Source organism: Pistacia vera, unplaced genomic scaffold (genome assembly GCF_008641045.1).
Source record: "Pistacia vera cultivar Batoury unplaced genomic scaffold, PisVer_v2 Contig14, whole genome shotgun sequence".
NCBI lineage: Eukaryota > Viridiplantae > Streptophyta > Magnoliopsida > Sapindales > Anacardiaceae > Pistacia > Pistacia vera.
Window position 1 is genome coordinate 767736 of NW_022195466.1, and position 9801 is coordinate 777536.

Sequence of the window (9801 nt, forward strand, 5' to 3'; positions counted from 1 at the left end):
ATTGGAGTTTTTAATTTTGTTTTTAATTTTCAGTTGATTTGTGATCTCACTTTCCTTCATTTTTGTTTTTGCAGTTTATGCGAAGAACGAGATTTCAACCAGTGATCCCTATTGACCTTGAGCTTGAGAGGCCCATTAGAAGATGTAACAGAGAGAGAAGAGAAATAGAGGATTTAGTTGTAAAAGCAGAAGAAATAGTTGTTGAAATGGCTGAACTAGAAAACAGGACACTGATGGAATTTTTAGTTCCCACAGTGAATGGTAGTGGGTCGAGCATTACTAGACCTACGGTGCAAGCAAACAACTTTGAGATCAAGCCGACAATCATCCAGATAATCTAGCAGTCGGTTAGGTTCAATGGTGACTTGAAGGAAGATCCGAATCAGCACATTGCAAATTTCTTGGAAATTTGTGACACCTTTAAGTCAAATAGAGTGTCGGATGACGCTAGTAGGCTGCAATTATTCCCAATCTCATTGGGAGATAAGGCCAAGGGGTGGTTAATGGCATTACCACTGGGAACTATAACAACTTGGAATGATCTAGCACAGAAATTCCTTACCAAGTCCTTTCCTCCAGCTAAATCAGCAAAATTGAGAAATGATATCACATCATTTCTACAGGATGATTCTGAGTCATTGTATGAGGCTTGGGAGAGATACAAGGAGTTAATGAGGAAATGCCCACACCATGGTTTACCAGTTTGGCTTCAAGTCCAAACGTTCTACAATGGATTGATGAGTAATGTACAAACCATGGTGGATGCAGCTTCAGGAAGGGCCTTGCAGAATAAGACACCAGAAGAGGCCTATGAGTTGCTTGAGGTTCTAGCAAGCAACAAATGTCAAAGACCGAATGAGAGAGCCACACCAAGGAAATCTTCGGGTCTTCATGAAGTTGATGCATTCACAACCATCTCAGCCCAACTCACGGCACTTCAGAAACAGTTGGGAACTATGCAGGTAAACTCTATTCAAGCACCTCAACTAACGTGTGATTTTTGTGCAGGGAATCATGTGAGCAGTGAGTGTCAAGTTGGGAACACATTTGCTTCGTTATCTTCATCAACGGAGCAAGTGAACTACTTGGTAGGTAATCAGAGACAACCAAACAACCCATACTCCAACACATACAACCCGGGGTGGAGAAATCATCTAAATCTGGCTTGGAGAAATCAAAACCAGCAAAATAACCAATGGAACCAGAGGAACGTTCCAAATAACCAACCAAGGGATCAGAGAGTGACAAAGTTGGAAGATATGTTTGGCAAATTCATGCAGGAGACCACAGGATTTATGAGTGAGACGAGGACGAATTTTAGAAATCAAGGGCCGTCTATTCAGAGTCTTGAGGTATAGGTGGGCCAATTGGCCGAGAAATTGAATGAGAGACCGCAGGGTTCCTTACCAAGTAATACAGTGACCAACCCACGTGAGCAAGCTAATGCCATCACTTTAAGAAGTGGGACAATTGTGGAAGAGGTAGAGCGAGCTACTAAGAAGGTTGAGCAACCTGGAAAGGAAGAGTCGGATGAAGAAATTGATGAAGAGATAGTTGCGGAAGAGAAACCAAGTGGTTTGGAGGAAGAAGAAAAGAAACAAAATGAAAGGCAAAAGAAGAAGGAGAAATTGCCATTCCCCGAGATACCACCAGAGTTGGCACATCACACCCCACCCGTGCCTTTTCCTCAAAGATTGAAGAAAAAGAATCAGGATAAGCAATTTTCAAAGTTTATTAAAATTTTTAAAAAATTGCACATTAATATTCCTTTTGCAAATGCATTGCAGTAGATGCCGAGCTATGCAAAGTTCCTCAAGGAAATCTTATCAAACAAAAGGAAGCTAGACGACGAGGAAACGGTGATGCTCATAGAGGAGTGTAGTGCCATCCTCCAGAAGAAGTTACCTCCAAAGCTCAAAGATCCAAGGAGTTTTACTATTCCTTGTATTATAGGAAATATTACATTTGATCGTGTTTTGTGTGATCTAAGAGCTAGTATTAATTTGATGCCCTTTTCTATTTTCAGGAGATTGGGAATTGGTGAGGTGAAGCCAACGACCATGTCGTTGCAACTAGTGGATAGATCAATAAAACATCTGAGAGGGATAGTAGAGGATGTGTTGGTGAAGGTGGGGAAGATAATTTTTCCAGCAGATTTTGTGGTGTTAGACATAGAAGAGGATAAGAAAATTCCTCTGATTTTGGGCCGACCATTCTTAGCCACGGGGAGAGCACTAATTGATGTATAGGAAGGGAAGTTACTATTGAGGGTTCAAGATGAAACAGTGACTTTTAATGTCTTTGAGGCGATGAAGTTTCTAGCTGAAACGGATTATGTTTTAGTGTAGATATGGTGGACAAATTGGTTGAGGAATCCATGGAAGAAAACACCCCACAGTTACCTCTAGAAGCTTGTATCGCCAAATCAAAAATAGTAGAGGTAGAAGAGTATGAGAGGAATGATTGTGCTAGGATGTTAGAAGCACTTCAACCGATTGATGAAAGTCAGGATGTAGAATTTGAGGAGTTTGATTTTGACAAAGAGAATGAGAAGGAGAAAAATGAAGAACCTCTAAAGCTTGAATTGAAACCTTTACCTTCCAACCTCAAATATGCTTATCTAGGAGGCTTAGAAACTTTTCCGGTGATTATTAGTTCAGATTTGAGTACATTAGAGGAAGAGCGGTTGATTAGGGTGTTGAGGGAACATAGGCTAGCAATTGGATGGATAATCTCGGACATTAGAGGTATCTCGCCATCATTTTGCATGCATAAGATACTCATGGAGGATGATTTTAAGCCTAGGGTACAACCACAACGGAGATTGAATCCTTCGATGAAGGAAGTAGTGAGAAAGGAGGTGGTAAAACTCTTAGATGTGGGGATCATTTATCCTATTTCCGATAGCCCATGGGTGAGCCCGGTACAAGTGGTTCCGAAGAAGGGAGGTATCACTGTGGTGAAAAATGAGAGTAATGAGTTGATACCAACAAGGACGGTGACGGGCTGGAGAGTATGCATTGATTATCGTAAGTTGAATGAGGCGACAAGGAAGGATCACTTTCCATTACCTTTCATTGATCAGATGTTGGAGAGGTTAGCAAGACATGTCTATTGTTGTTTCCTGGATGGGTATTCAGGATATAATCAGATTGTCATCGCTCCTGAGGATCAAGAGAAAACAACTTTCACTTGCCCCTATGTCACCTTTGCCTACCGAAGGATGCCTTTTGGATTATGCAATGCACCAGCAACATTTCAGAGATGCATGATGTCAATCTTTGGGGACATGGTGGAACGGTTTATAGAAGTCTTCATGGATGACTTCTCAGTTTTTGGTTCATCATTTGATAGTTGTCTAACTAATCTGTCTTTTGTTTTGCAGCGATGTAAGGAGATGAACCTGGTGCTTAATTAGGAAAAGTGTCACTTCATGGTCCAAGAGGGAATAGTGTTCGGGCATAGGGTCTCCAAGGATGGAATTGAAGTTGATCGAGCAAAGACAAAAGTGATCGAGAAGTTGCCACCACCGTCAAATGTCAAAGCAATTCGAAGTTTCCTGGGGCATGCGGGGTTTTACAGACGCTTCATCAAGGATTTTTCTAAGATTTCTAAACCCCTTTGCAATTTATTAAATAAAGATGTTGTTTTTTACTTTAACGATGATTGCATGCATGCCTTTATAACTCTGAAAAGATTATTAGTATCTGCACCTATTATTGCAGTTCCCGATTGGGGACTACCCTTCGAATTGATGTGTGATGCTAGTGACTTTGCTTTAGGGGTAGTTTTAGGACAGAGGAAAAACAAAGTGTTGCATGTAATTCAGTATGCTAGTAAAACACTCGTTGATGCACAATTGAATTACACTACCACTGAAAATGATTTGTTGGTTGTATTTTTTGCTTTTGACAAGTTTCGTTCTTATTTGTTAGGTGCAAAGGTGATTGTCTACATGGACCATTCAGCACTCCGGCACCTATTGGCAAAGCAAGAAACAAAACCTCGGCTGATAAGATGGATTTTACTATTGCAGGAGTTCGAGTTGGAAATTCGAGATAAGAAAGGGTCAGAAAATTTGGTGGCTGATCACTTGTCGAGAATTGAGAGACCAAACAAGGGAATTGAGGAGGAAATGCCAATTACAGAAATGTTTCCAGATGAGAAGTTGATGAGAGTGGACGAAGCACCATGGTATGAGGATTTTGCAAACTATTTGTCGTCAAGGGTGCTCCCAAGTGGTATGACGTATCAACAAAAGAGAAAATTTTTCTCAGATTTGAAGTACTACTTTTGGGAAGAACCGTTTCTATACAGACACTGTACTGATCAAATGATACGGAGATGTGTCCCAGAGGTAGAGATGGAGAGCATTCTAAGGCATTGTCATGAAAAGGAAGTAGGTAGCCATTTTGGGGGAGCTAGAACAGCACCAAAGGTTTTACAATCGGGATTTTATTGGCCAACCCTCTTCAGGGATTCCTTCCGGATGATTCAAGAGTGTGACCAATGTCAACGGATGGGTAATATTTCAAAAAGAGATGAGATGCCGTTGAACAACATCCTAGTGGTTGAACTTTTTGATGTGTGGGGGATAGATTTCATGGGTCCGTTTCCAAGTTCTTTTGGGAACACGTTTATCTTGGTAGCGGTGGATGACGTGTCGAAGTGGGTTGAGGCAGTTGCATTGCCGACTAATGATGCTAGGGTAGTGATTAAGTTTGTGAGAAAGAATATTTTCTCAAGGTTTGGGGTACCACGAGCAATCATTAGTGATGGAGGATCTCATTTTTGCAATAGGCAAATGGATGCACTGTTGAGCAAATATGGAGTGACACATAGAGTTGCAACACCGTACCATCCACAAACGAGTGGGCAAGTGGAACTGTCAAATAGAGAACTCAAGGGGATTCTAGAAAAGACAGTTAATGCCTCTCGGAAAGATTAGTCACGAAAGTTGGATGATGCATTGTGGGCATACCGAACCGCTTTCAAGACTCCGATCAGAATGTCTCCATTCAGGATGGTCTATGGGAAAGCATGTCACTTACCTGTTGAACTCGAGCATAAGGCATATTGGGTAGTCAAGCAGCTAAACATGGACTTAAAAGCTGCTGGAGAAGAAAGAATGCTGACTTTGAACAAACTCGATGAGTTTCGTCTCGAAGCATATGAAAATGCCCAGATCTATAAGGAGAAGACAAAAAGGTGGCATGACAAGCATATCCAGAGAAAAGAATTCGAAGTAGGGCATAAGGTGTTGTTGTTCAACTCCAGACTTAGGCTTTTCCCCAGAAAACTTAAGTCTAGATGGTCCGGACCATCACTATTACGAGGATTTACGCATCCGGAGCAGTGGAAGTTACACATGAAGATAAAGGCACGTTCACGGTTAATGGACAGAGATTGAAGCCATACATTGATGGGGTGATGAGTTGCAATTCCATCCCAATCCGGCTTGACATCCCAACTTAAAGGATTGAGAGAGGCGAGCTATCGACTATAAACAAGTGCTTCTTGGGAGGCAACCCGAGTATCTTTAATTGTTTTGTTTTTCATTTTAGTTTTGTTCGAATTTGTTTGACTTCATTATTAGTTTGTATGATTTCTAATGTGTGTGTTTTTGGGTGTTTCAGGTTGAGTTTTCAGAAAAAGAAAGAAATCAAAAAAGTCCTAGACATCGTCGCGGCGAAGAATACTTCTTCTCCGGGGCGAAGGGACTTTGGAAAAACGTTGATAGCTGCTGGACAATGAAGAAAGAAAAAAAAATTTTGTGAAAATTTTCCTAAGGCATTTTGCCGCGGCAAAGATTTTTCTTCGTCGAGGCGAAGTAAGCCTTGTGCTCTCGGGAAGTTTTCACCCCGGCGAAACCTGGGAAATTTTTAGGGTTCATAAACGAAGAACATCGCTGCGGCAAAGTTCCTTCTTCACCACGGCGACGACGCTTTTCTATAAATACTCATTTTTTCTTTTTCATTCTTCACACCGCCTTGCATTTTCATTTGAGAGAGAATTTTTCAAACTTCCGTCTTTTGCTTCCCTAGTGTTATTCCAACCAATTTTCTTACTCCATAACATTCCTAAACACCAAAACAAACCATTTTAATAACAATTTTCGCAAAAATTTCACAAAAATTTTTGGATCCAAAAGTTGGGGTTTTTCGATCTGGGTTATTTCCGGTTCAATTGGTCACGAATACTCCTTCATATTGGTAAGATCTCGAATACCCAAAGCTTTTTATTGCAAAATTTCAAGTGTTAGTTTATAGATCTGAAGTTTGTTGTTGCAATTGAATTGTGAAATTTGGGTAAGATTTTGAGCATTGATTGTGTTTGAAGAAGAATAGTTTATGCATTAACCGATTGTTAGGAGTGTGGGTTTTGAATTTTTGGAGTGTTTATGTTGAATTGAAAATTTGAAGTTTGGGGGGGTGAATTGCGAATTTTTGGAAGTGTTGGTTGTTTGTGCAGGATTGAAGTGGTTGTGTAGAACAACTAGGTCTGAATTGTTGGTTATTGGGTTATAATTTTAGAGTGAAGTTAAATTGTGAACAATGGCTCCGAGAGTTAAACAGCCATACACGGGCAAGGGTAAGAGTAAGGGAAAGAATATTGACAACCGGTTTGTTAATGATGACGTCCGCAAAAGGTATAAGGTGGTAATCCAAAGGAAGGATAAGGGTATCATCCTAGAACACGGTTTAACCGCTACTCAGGCCGTTGATTAGAGTAGAGAGAGATGTTGGGACATGTTCATGAGAGCTCTTGAGCTAGCGGCTGTTGAGCCGCTAGTAAGGGAGTTCTATGCCAATCTCCCAGAGTGTAAGGAAAATACTGTGTTTGTAAGAGGGGAGGACGTGCCATTTACGGCAAAGGTGATCAATGATTTCTATCACTTGCCTAAAATGCACGTTGATCAGTATGTGCAGTTCAAGAGATCACACATTGATGACAATTTAATCCTTCTGGTCATTGCAAAACCAGAGGCAGAGTGGGAAGTGTCAAAGAAACAGAAGAAGACACTCAAAGGAACGCAGTTGACACCGATGGCTCGGCTGTGACAATATTTTTTCTGTGCGAAACTAATACCGGAATCACACTATAGCATCGTGACTCACGAGAAGGCAGTTTTGCTCTACTCTATTGCCACAGGGAAGAGTATGGATGTGGGAGACATAATTTTCAACAACATCAAGCTAGCATCCAAAACGAGGTGAACTAGTTATTGTTTTCCACATCTCATCACAGCCTTGTGCCTCAACGCCAGAGTCCAAGTTCAGGATGACGAGCGCCGAATTCATGCTGCCCTAATTCTAGATTCAGATTTTTACAGGAAGCACTTTGATCGTTCAGAAGCTACGCAACCAAGAGTAGGAGCAAAAAGGCAGCAAACAGGCCCTACCACATCAGTCAGCTCCATAACTACATAGAGAGAAATGATGCAGCAGATGATGGGTTTAATGAAATATATGAAAAGACGTCAGGATTAGGTGGTGGAGCAGACTCAGATGATGCATGAGCTACTGAGGAACAACTTTAAGGAGCTCAATGTTGACACTTCAGCATACCAATGGGCCGATTGGAACTCAGATGAGTACATGAACTCCGAGGAAGAAGAGGAAGATGAGGAAACAGAGGAAGAAGAAGACTGAGCCGGAGCACCTGTTTTTATTTGTTTTGTTTTGTTTAATTGTTTTCATTTGGTTTGGTTGTTCATTCTAAACATTAAACTCATTTTTATTTTGGTTTTGGATTTTGTTTAGTTGTTTAGTTGTTGCTTTTAATTTGTAGTTGTTGAAAGGACGAGAATAGGTTGTAATATTTTCAAGTTATTGTGAATTTGTGCTAACATAAGGGACACCGCAGTTTCAATTGTTTTGACAGATTTTGGGTGATGAAAAGTCCGAGACCGGGTGTTCATTGTGGAGCGACATTTCACAAATTAACCAGGGAGCATTTTCGTACCTTTATTGTTTTTATTATTCTCTATTCCTGATTTTTGCATAATGGAACATTGGGGACAATGTCATGTTTAGTTTGGGGGTAGGAAATAGAATTAAAAACTAGTTTAAGGGTATATTGGCTGGAAACCCGTAACTACCTTAAAAACTGTCTAGCGGTACTTGGCGACTTCTGGTATAACAATGCCGCGTACACCTTAAACTGAAAAAAAAAAAAAAAAAAAAAAACAAATTTTTTTGTTTTTGTAGTTATTTTTCTTTAGTTTGTTTGTTTTTGCCAATGATGAAGTGTATAATTCAATGATAAGAATAGGGTTGTTGCAATTTTATTGTTGAGAAATGTTAAGCATTGCTTCAAGTTTTTCTTATTGACTGAATTTTGATTGAGGGTTGTTGAGTGGTTCAACCACAATTTTCATTTATTTCGGCATGCTTAGATTCATTTTATGTGATTAGGCGAAGTTTGATAATGTTGGTGGACTCTAGAACCTAGTAGAGAAGTGCTTAAGGCGAAATTCTAGGGTTAGACATGGTTGAGGAGATGATTTAGCATTCTTTTTGGAACGTTTGAGCCTTTCCAGCCGACCCAGAATGAAATTGTCCCTAGTCACCCGTTTGAGCCGTATGAATCAGTATTGCTTTATTTCTTTTTGCAAACCGAAAATTGTCCGACCCTGTTACCCTAAACACTTTATCATACCCTTAGGAGAATTTGGCCGTAGTGCAAACACAAAGAATGGAATAAGAGTTGTACGAATAAGCCAAACGAATAGTTTGGGGGTTGTGAGAAGGGCAATAAAAATAAAAAGAGGTAGTTCACCTCAATTCATGTTATATTAAAAAAAAAAAAAAATTATTTGTTTTAGCCGGGTTTAAGGGTATATCGGCTGGAAACCAGTAACCGCCTTAAAAACTGCATAGCAGTACTTGGCAACCTCAGGTTTAACAACGCCACTTACACCTTAAACCCGTGCATGTGTAGTACCAAAAATAAGAACGATACGAGTTTGAGGGTGGTAAATTATTGGACACATTGATTGTTGGTTGAAAAGAAGTAGAGTTCGAGTTGACTTGAGTGTTTGCATGAGAAAAACCGAGTTCTCCTACTCTGTTTTTCCTATCATTTTCTTGGAACCTACTACCCGAGCCTAGCGTTACAAGCTTTTAAAGACCTTTTGATTCTCACCTGTGTTTACTCCTCATTAGTGGAGAGTAGTTCGATATTTAGGCTTATGGAGTCTGCCACCATTTGATAAACTTTACATTTTTGCATAAAATAATCCGGGAAGTTGGGATGTGGATTGAAGTGGGGATCACCTACTTGGTGGACCGATTGAGGAAGACAGTCAATAATGCTTATAACTTCTTGGAGTGTTAAACATTTCCTTATAATAATTTTTCAACAACTTTTGAGACTTGTGCAATGTCTAGGCAATTTGTGTGTTGAATTTGAGTCTTGAGTCTTGTTAGTTTTGTTCATTTTCCAGTTTTGTTATGTGTGTTTGTGTTTTCGTCATTGTCTGTGTTTTTGTTTTCGTTGGTTTTGTACCGTATGCTCAGGGACGAGCATATCTTTAGTTTGGGGGTATTTGATAATCCGTGGATTATAAAGTTTTCATTAGTCTTTTTAGTCGGATTTCAGATACTTTTTGTTGCATTTTGACCTGAATTGTTGTTTAATTCTTTACATTTTGTGTTTCAGGTTAAAATGGACATTTTGAGCAAATAAGGACAAAAATTGAAAGTTTTGACTTAGAAGTTAATGGATCTCAGAAGTTAGAAAAGTTCTGAAGCAGGACAAAGCATGATGAGGCTTGTTCCAAAGGAAGAGCACCGAGAA

The 9801-nt window shown here is 39.9% G+C and overlaps 1 non-coding gene across 1 annotated transcript; it reads right to left on the reverse strand.

Annotated features, from left to right (window-relative positions):
• Positions 1-590: 590 nt before the first annotated feature.
• LOC116123060 lies at positions 591-697 on the reverse strand. Its single transcript, XR_004126984.1, has one exon. It is a non-coding gene; the product is annotated as a small nucleolar RNA R71 (small nucleolar RNA).
• Positions 698-9801: the final 9104 nt, after the last annotated feature.